Source organism: Aegilops tauschii, chromosome 5 (genome assembly GCF_002575655.3).
Source record: "Aegilops tauschii subsp. strangulata cultivar AL8/78 chromosome 5, Aet v6.0, whole genome shotgun sequence".
NCBI classification, from domain to species: domain Eukaryota; kingdom Viridiplantae; phylum Streptophyta; class Magnoliopsida; order Poales; family Poaceae; genus Aegilops; species Aegilops tauschii.
The window spans coordinates 349,373,695-349,386,318 of record NC_053039.3 but is presented as its reverse complement, the minus strand read 5'-3'; the positions used below and the strand labels follow the sequence as shown (position 1 = coordinate 349,386,318).

General features: G+C 46.0%; 1 pseudogene; it reads right to left on the bottom strand.

The window, feature by feature from the left end:
* Window positions 1–559: 559 nt before the first annotated feature.
* On the bottom strand, window positions 560–691 carry LOC120965709 (small nucleolar RNA Z247; annotated as a pseudogene).
* Between the last annotated feature and the right edge of the window lie 11,933 nt (window positions 692–12,624).

Here is a 12,624-nt window from a genome sequence, read left to right as displayed (position 1 = left end):
ACATCTCTAAGAACTAGATCACGTTTAAGTGTAGGGGGATTAATAGAACCTTGACCTATGTGACAAATATCCATACCTCCACCACTTGCGGTGTGAATCTAGTCGTTGTCGTGGTACTGCTCACGAAGGGCAAGCTGCTCGAGCTCATTGGTCACGTGGTCCGTAGCGCCAGAGTCAACGTACCAGACACCATCGCCGCCCTATTCACGCATGGCAGCAGCAACATGGCGGGCGTCGGGCACGTAGTCCTCGTCGAACCGATGCCAGCAATCGATAACCTCATGGCCAGACTTCTTGCAAAGCTGGCAGCGAGGGCGACCACAAGAAGGAGGGCGACGGCTGTTGTTGTTGTTGAAGCCGCCGCCACCGCTGGTGTTGTATCCGCCCCCGCCATTGGAGCCAGAGCCCCCACCAGAGCGAGCGCCATCGCCCTGGGGAGCACTGCATCCGCGCCCACCGCCGCGTTGCCCCTGGTGACAGCGCCCACGGCCGCGGCCACGGTAGGCAGAGTTGACGGAGGATTGCCGAAGGTCGCCGCCATGGAGGAGGGTGAGGCGGGCATCAAAACTCAGCAGCTGGCTGTAGAGCTCCTGGACGGTGATAGGCTCCACCCGGGCAGCGAGCGTAGAGACCACCGGGTTGTACTCCATGTCCAGTCCGGCGAGGATTTTGGAGACGATCTCTGGATCAGAGAGCACCGCAGCAGTGCTTGCAACTTCATCGGTGAGGCTTTTGATCCTGCCAAGGTAGTCAGCCATGGTCATATTACCTTTCTTGAGGTTGGTGAGCTCGATGCGAGTGTTGATCGCTTGGGCTTGGCTCTGAGCAGCAAACATGGCGTGGATGGTGCGCCACACCTCGGCCGGCATCTGGAGCGTGGCGACCTGTGCAAGAAAGGAACCCATCAAGTATCCTTGAAGTTGTTGCTATGCATACCAGAGGGATCTCGCAAAGTTGACGACTTGTTCTTCTTTGCCGTCCTTGGTGATGGTGAGAGTGGCCGGCGGTGACGGGCTCTTCTCGTCGAGGTGGTGCTCCATCTGTGCGCCTCTGATCTGAGGTAGCACGATGGCCTTCCAGAGCAGGAAGTTGCCCCTCGTAAGCTTCTCTTGTGGTGGCGATCCGAGGGAGGTGGTGTTGGTGGAGGTGGAAGATTAGGCAAAGGTGGAAGATGAGGTGGTGGTGAGTGCACCCATGGTGCTTGGCGTCATGGCAGCGGCGGTGGTGGACATGATCTCGGTCGCGGAGGTAGCTAGATGCAATCTCTTTCGATCTAATGAGGAAGAGGCTCTGTTACCATGTAAAATGATATAGGAAGCGTTGAACCCTTTGTCTCGGGCCGCACTTGTATATATAGAAAGGATGCCCTAGCTTACAAGACGAGATCGAGAGATCGTTACTGAGAATGATCGTTACAGGAGAATCATGAGAAGGGAGATAACAGAAGAAGAGATAGAGAAGGGTACAAATTTAAACAGATATCTATCCCTATACAACTCTATCTCTAACCAACTATTCTAACAACACAACCATCATTAACGTAGGACTAGGCGCATCCTTGCACTAGCTCTGCTCTTGCATCTCATATGCTATGCTACTATTGTGCAATGTATGACCATGGTTATTTCCAGTGGCGGAGCTACACCAAAATTCCTGGGGGGGCGGAACACAAAATGTGAAACTTTAAGAGGGCAAAGTACTGAATTTTCTCCCAACTAAGTTTTCTTCACAAAATTGTCCAAGGCTGGGGGGGGGGGGGGGGGGGGGGGGGGGCAGTGGTTATTTCCCTGGCCTTTCTTTTATTTATTGATTGTTTGTTTAGGAATCCAAAATAATTTTCATAACAATGTTTCATTTGTTATTCCATAGGCCGAACCATCGCCGACATGGACAACAAGAAGCTTAATCTACCATACGTGTTGTGCGCCAAACGACATTTATGCACCGGTGATTGCATCTGTTGCCTGTACATATTGCTTCGATTCTATTGATCTGTGCGTGTAATACTGTCGAATATTCTGATCTTCAGAAGGCATACTAGCGGCAATGCCGCTCCTTCACCCGCTCCTTTTCCAGCATAGTCAAATTGTCTTTCATATTAATCCGTCCCAGCATGTAATGGGTGATGCGAGCAAAAAGCAGCGTGGAATAAGAGTATTACCATAAGCTAGTTGTTTCGGTTCTATTTGTCATATTGCATTTAAACTATTACTTGTTATATGTCTCATCAAGTTTTTGCGACTGCTATATTAGACTATATGCAGAAAAGAGCCAGTGTGTTGCAACAAAAAAGTCCTTAAAAACCTAAAAAACAATTTTTGTCAGACACAACAGGGAATTTTAGATTTTGATTTTGATTCCGATCGATTTCTCCTCGTGTGTTGGATACGAGCGACAACTGGTCGAGCAAGGCGAGCATTTGCAAGGAGGAGCCTAGGATTGAAACATGTCGCCGTGTCGGTGACGGATGTCGACTGCTCGACATGATTGTCATTGAAGACGTGAGGCGCCGCCGCACACCACACACACCTTATACATGTCCTCCATTGGACGAGGACCCAATACTAAATGGGCAGGCGCTGGCACACGCCAGGCCCTGGCTCGAGGAGACCCAGGCGGCGTTGCTGCTGGAAACAGAGGCTGTCTTGTGCATATTTGGTGTACTCTGATTAAATAAAATAAGATGAACAAGAAAGGAGGAAGATCAGTTTATATTCTTTGAAAGGGTTCATGTGCACAATTTTCATGATCATGTTTCACATATAATAAATAATTAAAGTCTTAGAATATTAAAAAACCAAATTATACACTCAAGCTGATGAAGCATGATTCAGGTATCTATGCTATTTGTAAAATTGACAAAATAAAATAACAAGAAGTACTCAGAATTACAGAAATTAACCTCGAATCATGCTCTAGAAAATAATATATGCATATCACCCTTTGTCGTGCTAGAAAAATACTCCCTCATTATTGCTAGCCCGTGCACTAGTTAAAACTACCATCGAAGCATTATTTAATTAAATACCCAACAGGCTGGTTCTCTTCTTTAAAGATTAATTTTGCCGCACACAACCCCTCAAATTTTTTTTGCCGCACCCTATTCCATGAATATTTTTTCCACAATCCTGCTATTTTTTTACGAGAATCCCGGTTAAGTTAGAGCCAATCAGCCATGTATGTCCTCTTCTTTAAATATTTTGGCCGCAGCACCCCGAAACTAATATGGACCGTCTATTTCTCCCGATCCAATGGTGATAGTGATTTGGTACTCCACCACTAGTCACATGGAGTACTAACTCAAAAAGACACGGAGTACCTTGATCCAAGGGGCAAAACTGTAATCATAACAAATCTTTTTTGTGTCTTTTTTCTCCCACCGGTAACCTCCGAGTATTCAGCATCTAAACAAGTCATTCGTTTTTACCAAACCCTATTTTATTCATGGCGGCCGGTGCTTGGATTGCCGGCCACCACCACGGCACCACCACCCTGGGGTTGGAGCGACTTGCATGCCGTCCCAAGGCAGCTGCTGCATGTCCGTCGTGGGCGAGGAGCCGGGGATGAGCCTGAAAAAGACCCACGCCGTTCAGGTCCCCATGACTGATCGTTTCCTGGGAGAAATTTAAGTTGGATGTATGAACGAATTAGTAGAAAAATGTCTCGCCTGCTATTTCATCACAGCCATACTCGTTCTACAAATTATTCTAGTTCATCTATACATGAATTAACAACTTCAGTAGTATTCCGGAGCAATCAATTGAGGACGAATCTGCTGCCCCTGATTTCATCCGTACTCCTAGTTTTCCTGATCCAAACATCAGCGCGTGAGAAATCAATCTCAAGCAAGCGGCACGAAGACAAATCAATCGGCGCGCCCGGGGCAACACGATATGCCATATGAGCTGCGGAGTTGAGCGATCGGTGCTGGAGGGCAGAGCAGCGTGCGGCGGAGAAGTGTATTCGGCTGAAGGCAGCACCGCCACTCTTCCAGGATTTTCTTGTTCTGGTAGCTGAATGATCGGGATGGTAGCCACCAGAGGATGAAAAAAAAAATTACCATAGAAGAAATGACTAAACAACCCTCGACCATGGACAGCCAGATATGCTTGCACTAGTAGAAAACAGGGCTTAGGTCACAGGACAGTTTTCACATTAGTCCCGGTTCAGTCACGAACCGGGACTAATGTGAGCATTGGTCCCGGTTTGTGCGGCCAGGGACCTGCCGGGCCTCGTGGGGGCATTGGTCCCGGTTCGTCCGGACCCTTTGGTCCCGGTTGGTGGGACAAACCGGGACCAATGGGCCACGCTCCTGGCCCACCACCCTTTAGTCCCAGTTCCTACCACAAACCGGGACTAAAGGCCTGGTCCTAGTTGCGGCCAGTGTTTCGTCACACCTCGCCAACCGAAGGGCGCTCACATCAGTTTATAAGGCCGTCCCTCTCTGCCTTGTTGAGCTTCTCTTAAAGTGAAAATAGATGCCCTTATACAGGGAATTTGACCTAAATTCACAGTAAATTTCATAGAAATTTATTATGAATTTAGGTTGAATTTTCTCTATAAACGCATCTATGTTCATTTTTTTATATTTATAAAATAAATAAACCTTAATAAAATAAATAAAACTAAATAAGCCTTAATAAAATAAAATAAAATAAACTATAGTAACTACAATAAATAAACCTTAATAAATTAAGTAAAAATAGCAGCAGTAAAATAAATAAAAATAGCAGCAGTAAAATAAATAAAAATAAAATAATTAAAGTAAAATACATAAGTAATTAGAAATAAAATAAATAAGTTTTTTGTTGTAAGTAGAAACAAAACAAAACAAATAAAGAAAAAGAGAAAAAAACAGAGGAAACAAATTATGCCACCTACTGGGCCACCACGGCCTGAATACGACTAGAAACCCATCCATGGGCCAGGATTCAGGCCCGCAGAAGGCCCAGTAGGCCCCACAGGCAAAGAGAACAGTTAGGCCCGAAATCCTGCAGTTGAGAGGAGTTCGAGAGGGTGGGCGCAGCAGCGCTTATAAACCACTCTCGAGCTCTCTCAACTAGCGAGGTGGGACTAAACTTTTGACGCGGGGCAGCACAAGGCCTTTGGTCCCGGTTGGTGCCACCAACCGGGACTAAAGGGGGCATTGGTCCCGGTTCGTGGCACCAACCGGGACCAAAGGCCTTTAGTCCCGGTTGGTGCCACCAACCGGGACCAATGAGTTCCCTATATATACCCCATCGCCACAGCAGAGCACTCCAGAGTGCTCTGTTTTTTCTGGCCGGCGAGGGGAGGGCATTTGGGTGCTCTAGCTCACCTCCTATGCACATGAGGTGTTCGATGAAATGTCTGAGCCACACTAGTTAATCTTTGTCCTCTCGAAACTCGACCTCCGAGCTCCATTTTCCCCGAGATTTGTCTAGGTTTAGCGGTCCGTCACGTCCCGTCCCCGTCTTCACCGCCATCGATCGCCCGCGCCGATCTCGTCGCCAGCACCACCGTGGTGAGCCTCTTGTTCTTATCTTCTTTCTGAAAGAAAAAAATTCTTACTTTAGATAGTTACTTGTCTAATTTTGTTACTTTTATTATTCCTTCTTATTACATAGTGCGATGATTTTGGTATCCGCCCCCGTCAGCCCTCGTCCTGTCTATGATTCGGATGTGGTATATATTATCTTTTTATAACTATTTGGTTCATTTATTGTTTATGACAAATATACCGAACAATGTGACATAGATTTTATTTATCTAGGAGGTGGTTGAACCGGAAATTCTAACCGACCCTATTGTCGAGAGGTTAAATTTAGTTGAAGAAGAAAACAATTACTTGAAGGAAAAAATAAAAAAAATTGAGGAGGAGAAGATGATATTGGAGTTGCATGTTGCGGATGTCGTCGATGATCACAAGATCAAGATGGATGCAATGCGCTTGAAGATTAGAAAGATTAGAAAATATGCCATTCATACCGAGGCTTGGTATCATTATGCCGTTGGATCAATTGTTACCTTGGTTGCGATTATGATCGCATTTGTTTTCGCACTGAAATGTTTTACATAGTTTCAATGTATGGTTTAATTAATTAGATGCTCTAGAGAGCTATATATATGTTGTTAGATGAGAACTATGTATGTACTTTGGTTCTAATGTGATGATGAACTTCTATTAATTTGGTCACTTAATTATCTATTCATGATGTTCTGTAATGGTTTTTGACACACTTAATTATATATAATGCACGCAGATGAACCGGCAATGGATGTACGGTGACAGACACACCTCCGAGTACATTAAGGGCGTGCATGATTTTCTCGAAGTGGCTGAGGCAAACAAGCAGAATGATTTTATGTGTTGTCCATGCCCTATATGTGGGAATACGAAGTCTTACTCTGACCGGAAAATCCTTCACACCCACCTGCTTTATAAGGGTTTCATGCCACACTATAATGTTTGGACGAGGCACGGAGAAATAGGGGTTATGATGGAAGACGGCGAAGAAGAAGAGGACGATGACAACTATGTGCCCCCTGAATACGGTGATGTTGCAACGGGGGAAGCTGCTGAAGATCAAGAGGAACCAGACGATGTGCTCAATGATGCTGCAAGGGGGGAAGCTGCTGAAGATCAAGAGGAACCAGTGCCCGATGATGATGATCTCCGCCGGGTCATAGTCGATGCAAGGACGCAATGCGAAAGTCAAAAGGAGAAGCTGAAGTTCGATCGCATGTTAGAGGATCACAAAAAAGGGTTGTACCCCAATTGCGAAGATGGCAACACAAAGCTCGGTACCGTACTGGAATTGCTGCAGTGGAAGGCAGAGAATGCTATGCCTGACAAAGGATTTGAGAAGCTATTGAAAATATTGAAGAAGAAGCTTCCAAAGGATAACGAATTGCCCGACAGTACATACGCAGCAAAGAAGGTCGTATGCCCTCTAGGATTGGAGGTGCAGAAGATACATGCATGCCCTAATGACTGCATCCTCTACCGCGGTGCGTACAAGGATCTGAACGCATGCCCGGTATGCGGTGCATTGCGGTATAAGATCAGACGAGATGACCCTGGTGATGTTGACGGCGAGCCCCCTAGGAAGAGGGTTCCTGCGAAGGTGATGTGGTATGCTCCTATAATACCACGGTTGAAACGTCTGTTCAGAAACGAAGAGCATGCCAAGTTGATGCGATGGCACAGTGAGGACCGTAAGGAAGACGGGAAGTTGAGAGCACCCGCTGACGTGTCGCAGTGGAGAAAAATCGAGAGAAAGTACTGGGCTGAGTTTGCAGCTGACCCAAGGAACGTATGGTTTGGTTTAAGCGCGGATGGCATTAATCCTTTCGGGGAGCAGAGCAGCAATCATAGCACCTGGCCCGTGACTCTATGTATGTATAACCTTCCTCCTTGGATGTGCATGAAGCGGAAGTTCATTATGATGCCAGTTCTCATCCAAGGCCCTAAGCAACCCGGCAACGACATTGATGTGTACCTAAGGCCATTAGTAGAACTTTTACAACTGTGGAATGGAAACGGTGTACGTACGTGGGATGAGCATAAACAGGAGGAATTTAACCTGCACGCGTTGCTGTTTGTAACCATCAACGATTGGCCCGCTCTCAGTAACCTTTCAGGACAGGCAAACAAGGGATACCACGCATGCACGCACTGTTTAGATGACACTGAAAGTATATACCTGGACAAAAGCAGGAAGAATGTGTACCTGGGCCATCGTCGATTTCTTCCGACCAACCATCAATGTCGAAAGAAAGGCAAGCATTTCAAAGGCGAGGCAGATCACCGGAAGAAGCCCGCCATGCGTACCGGTGATCACGTACTTGCTATGGTCAATGATTTACACGTAATCTTTGGAAAGGGTCCCGGCGGACTAGCTGTTCCGAATGACGCTGAGGGACACGCACCCATGTGGAAGAAGAAATCTATATTTTGGGACCTACCCTACTGGAAAGAGCTAGAGGTCCGCTCTTCAATCGACGTGATGCACGTGACGAAGAACCTTTGCGTGAACCTGATAGGCTTCTTGGGCGTGTATGGGAAGACAAAAGATACACCTGAGGCACGGGAGGACCTGCAACGTTTGCACGAAAAAGACGGCATGCCTCCGAAGCAGTATGAAGGTCCTGCCAGCTACGCTCTTACGAAAGAAGAGAAAGAAATCTTCTTTGAATGCCTGCTCAGTATGAAGGTCCCGACTGGCTTCTCGTCGAATATAAAGGGAATAATAAATATGCCAGAGAAAAAGTTCCAGAACCTAAAGTCTCATGACTGCCACGTGATTATGACGCAACTGCTTCCGGTTGCATTGAGGGGGCTTCTACCGAAAAACGTCCGATTAGCCATTGTGAAGCTATGTGCATTCCTCAATGCAATCTCTCAGAAGGTGATCAATCCAGAAATCATACCAAGGCTAAGGAGTGATGTGGCGCAATGTCTTGTCAGTTTCGAGCTGGTGTTCCCACCATCCTTCTTCAATATCATGACGCACGTCCTAGTTCATCTAGTCGACGAGATTGTCATTCTGGGGCCCGTATTTCTACACAATATGTTCCCCTTTGAGAGGTTCATGGGAGTCCTAAAGAAATATGTCCGTAACCGCGCTAGGCCAGAAGGAAGCATCTCCATGGGCCATCAAACAGAGGATGTCATTGGGTTTTGTGTTGACTTCATTCCTGGCCTTAAGAAGATAGGTCTCCCTAAATCGTGGTATGAGGGGAGACTGACTGGAAAAGGCACACTTGGAGGGGGGGACTCAATAATATGCAGGGACGGATATTCTTGGTCTCAAGCACACTACACAGTTCTACAGAACTCTACCTTGGTGACCCCGTATGTCGATGAACACAAGAACAGTCTGCGCTCCAAACACCCGGAGCAGTGTGACGACTGGATTACATGTGAACACATCAGGACTTTCAGCAGTTGGTTGGAAACACGTCTCAGAGGTGACACCACTGTTTGTGATGAGTTGTACTCGTTATCCAGGGGACCATCTTCGACTGTATTGACTTACAAAGGATACGAGATAAATGGGAATACATTTTACACGATCGCCCAAGATCAAAAGAGCACCAACCAAAACAGCGGTGTCCGCTTTGATGCAGCAACCGAGAGGGGAAAGGACACATATTATGGTTACATAATGGACATATGGGAACTTGACTACGGACATGATTTTAAGGTCCCTTTGTTTAAGTGCAAATGGGTCAATCTGTCAGGAGGCGGGGTACAGGTAGACCCACAGTACGGAATGACAACAGTGGATCTGAACAATCTTGGGTACACTGACGAACCGTTCGTCCTAGCCAATGATGTGGCACAGGTTATCTATGTGAAGGACATGTCTACCAGACCGAGGAAAAGAAAAGATAAGGAAGCGAATACATCATACGATGAGCCAAAGCGCCACATAGTTCTTTCAGGAAAAAGGGACATTGTGGGAGTGGAGGGCAAGACAGACATGTCTGAAGATTATGAAAAGTTCCATGAAATTCCTCCCTTCAAAGTCAAGGCTGACCCAAGCATCCTGATAAACGATGAAGATTATCCATGGTTACGGCGCAATAAGCAAATGACACAAGCGAAGAAAAAGTGAAGACTTTCTCCCGCAACTATTATGATGATACCATGCCAACTTTGTAATAGACGAGTATGATACCATTGTCCGTTTTGTACAAGAAGTGCATCTAGTTTTTGCCGTAACCCTCTCAGCTAGCGAGGTGGGACTAAACTCACCACCACGCCGCTGTGCAAGGCCATTCGTCCCGGTTGGTGGCACAAACCGGGACCAATTCCACCCTTTGGTCCCTATTGGTGCCACAAACCGGTACTAATGAGGCTGTGGCCCCACGAGCACCTTTAGTACCGGTTCGTGGCACGAACCGGTACTAGAGTTTCTTACTAAGCAGTTTTTTAGTCCCACCTCGCTAGCTGAGAGGCACTACGAGCGGTTTATAAGCCCTGAGTGCAGAGACGATGAAGAAGAGGCGCAATGCTCACGTTGCTTAGCTTCAAGCCTTTCGGAATAGTGTAGACTGCACTGCAGTGCAGTCTACACTATTCCGAAAGGCTTGAAGCAAATCAACGAGCATTGCGCCTCTTTTTTATTTTTAATAACTTATTACAACTCCGGACTTCTTGTGTTCCGACAAAATAAAATAAACTTTAATAAAATTTATGAAACTAAAATTAACAAAGTATTTTCTGTTCAAAACATTATAAGAAACCTCTATTATTATTGAAACTAAAATCATATAAAATTGATGCAACTAAAATTATCGAAGTATTTTCTGTTCAAAATCATTAAAAGCAAAAAGAATTTTCATAAAGAACTTTTTTTGATAGAAACTTTAATAGCAAAAAGAATTATCATAAAGTAAAATAAATAAGTAATTAGAAACAAAATAAAATAAAATAAATAAATTTTTTGTTGTAAGTAGAAACAAAACAAAATAAATAAAGCAAAAAAGAAAACAAAAAAACTAAATACAGGAAAAAAAATTCATAAAGAACTTTTTTTGATAGAAACTTTAATAGCAAAAAGAAATTATCATAAAGTAAAATAAATAATTAATTAGAAACAAAATAAAATAAAATAAATAAGTTTTTTTTTTGCAAGTAGAAACAAAACAAAATAAATAAAGTAAAAAAGAAAACAAAAAAACTAAATACAGCAAAAAAATTGTTGGGGCGCTGCCCGCTTAGCCTTCCAACCCTCAGGTTTGCAAATACAGGCCCAGAAGGGCTAGGAGGCTAAACGGGCAGCGCGCCAAAGTTAGGCCCAGAAGCCTGCTATAGAGAGGAGTTCGAAACAGCAGCCGCGCCGCGGCATTTAAACTGGTGCGGGCGCCCCTCGGCTAGCGAGGTGGGACTAAACTTTTGGCCGCGATGCGGACAGCAAAAAAAATTGTTGGGGCGCTGCCCGCTGGGCCCTCCAACCCTCGGGTTTGCAAATACAGGCCCAGAAGGGCTAGAGGGCTCAACGGGCAGCGCGCCAAAGTTAGGCCCAGAAGCCTGCTATAGAGAGGAGTTCGAGACAGCAGCCGCAGCGGGGCTTATAAACCACTCCGAGCCCCTCTCAACTAGCGAGGTGGGACTAAACTTTTGGCCGCGACGCGGGCAGCAAGAGGCCTTTGGTCCCGGTTGGTGCCACCAACCGGGACTAAAGGGGTGCATTGGTACCGGTTCGTGGCACCAACCGGGACCAATGCCCCCTCTTTAGTCCCGGTTGGTGCCACCAACCGGGACCAAAGGCCGTCGCTTCCCGCCCTTTGCGCTGCTGAAAAGGGACCTTTGGTCCCGGTTGGTGGCACCAACCGGGACTAAAGGGTGGCATTGGTCCCGGTTGGTGCCACGAACCGGGACCAATGCCCTTGCTATATAACCAGGACTTGTGAAAATTTCACATCTCCCTCGCCTCCCTCGCCAGTTGCCCCCGCCGCCAGGCTGCCCAAATCGCTCGCGCGCTCCTCGTCGCCGTCGCCACCGCCGGCCGCCATCCCCGTCTCCCCATGCCCCTGCCCCGCGCCCGAGCCCACGCCGGCCGCCGCCCCGTGCCCCTGCCCCGTCCCCGAGCATGCACGGCCGCGCCCCTGCGCCCCGGCCCGCCCCCACCATTGTCGTCGTCGCCGGCGCCCGCCCCCACTGCCGCCCCTGCCTCGACGCCGCCCCTCCTCCCCGTTCGGTCCGGCTCCGGCGACCCCCTTTCCTCCCTATCCCCTCGATCCTCTTCATATAATTTTTTTTTCATATGCATATGTTGATTATATGGATGGATGGATGATGTATATGTTCATTATATGGATGGATGGATGATGTATGCTTTTTTCATATAATTTTTTTAGGCAGATTTTTAGAATTTTTTGTGTATGTATGTTATGTTTATATGTATGTATGTATGTTCATATGTATGTATGTTTATATGCAAAGCATATGCAAAGAAAATGTATGAATGGTCATATGCAAAGAAAAATGTATGTATGGTCATGTGCAAAGAAAATGTATGTATGTATGTTCATATGAAAGAAAAATGTATGTATGTATGTTCATATGCATATGCAAAGAAAATGTATGTTCATATGCATATGCAAAGAAAATGTATGTTCATATATATGATGATATGTTCATATAAAAAGGAAAATAAGAAGAGGAAGAAAGGAGAAGAAGAGGAGAGGAAGAAGAGGAGAAATAAATAAGAAGAGGAAAACAAAAGAAAAAGAAGAGAAGAAGAAGAAAGGAATAGAAGAGAAGAAGAAAAAATAGAAAAAATTCTATTTTTTCTTCTTCTCTCCTCTATTCCTTTCTTCTTCTCCTCTTTTTTTTTCTTCTTTTTTTTCTTCGATCTTCTCCTCTATTCCTTTTCTTCTTCTCCTCTTTTTATTTCCTCTTCGTTTTCTTATGTTTTATCGGGTCTCTCGTCGTCGATATACCCCTCTCCCGATAACTTCAACACGAGGGGGGGTCGATATACCCCCTCCCCGCCGATAATATTATTTTCCCATGTACGTATGTCGTCGTTGTCGATATAACCCCCTCCCGATAACTTCAACACGTGGGGGGGGGTCGATATACCCCCTCCCCGATAACATTATTTTCCCATGTATGTATGTCGTCGTTGT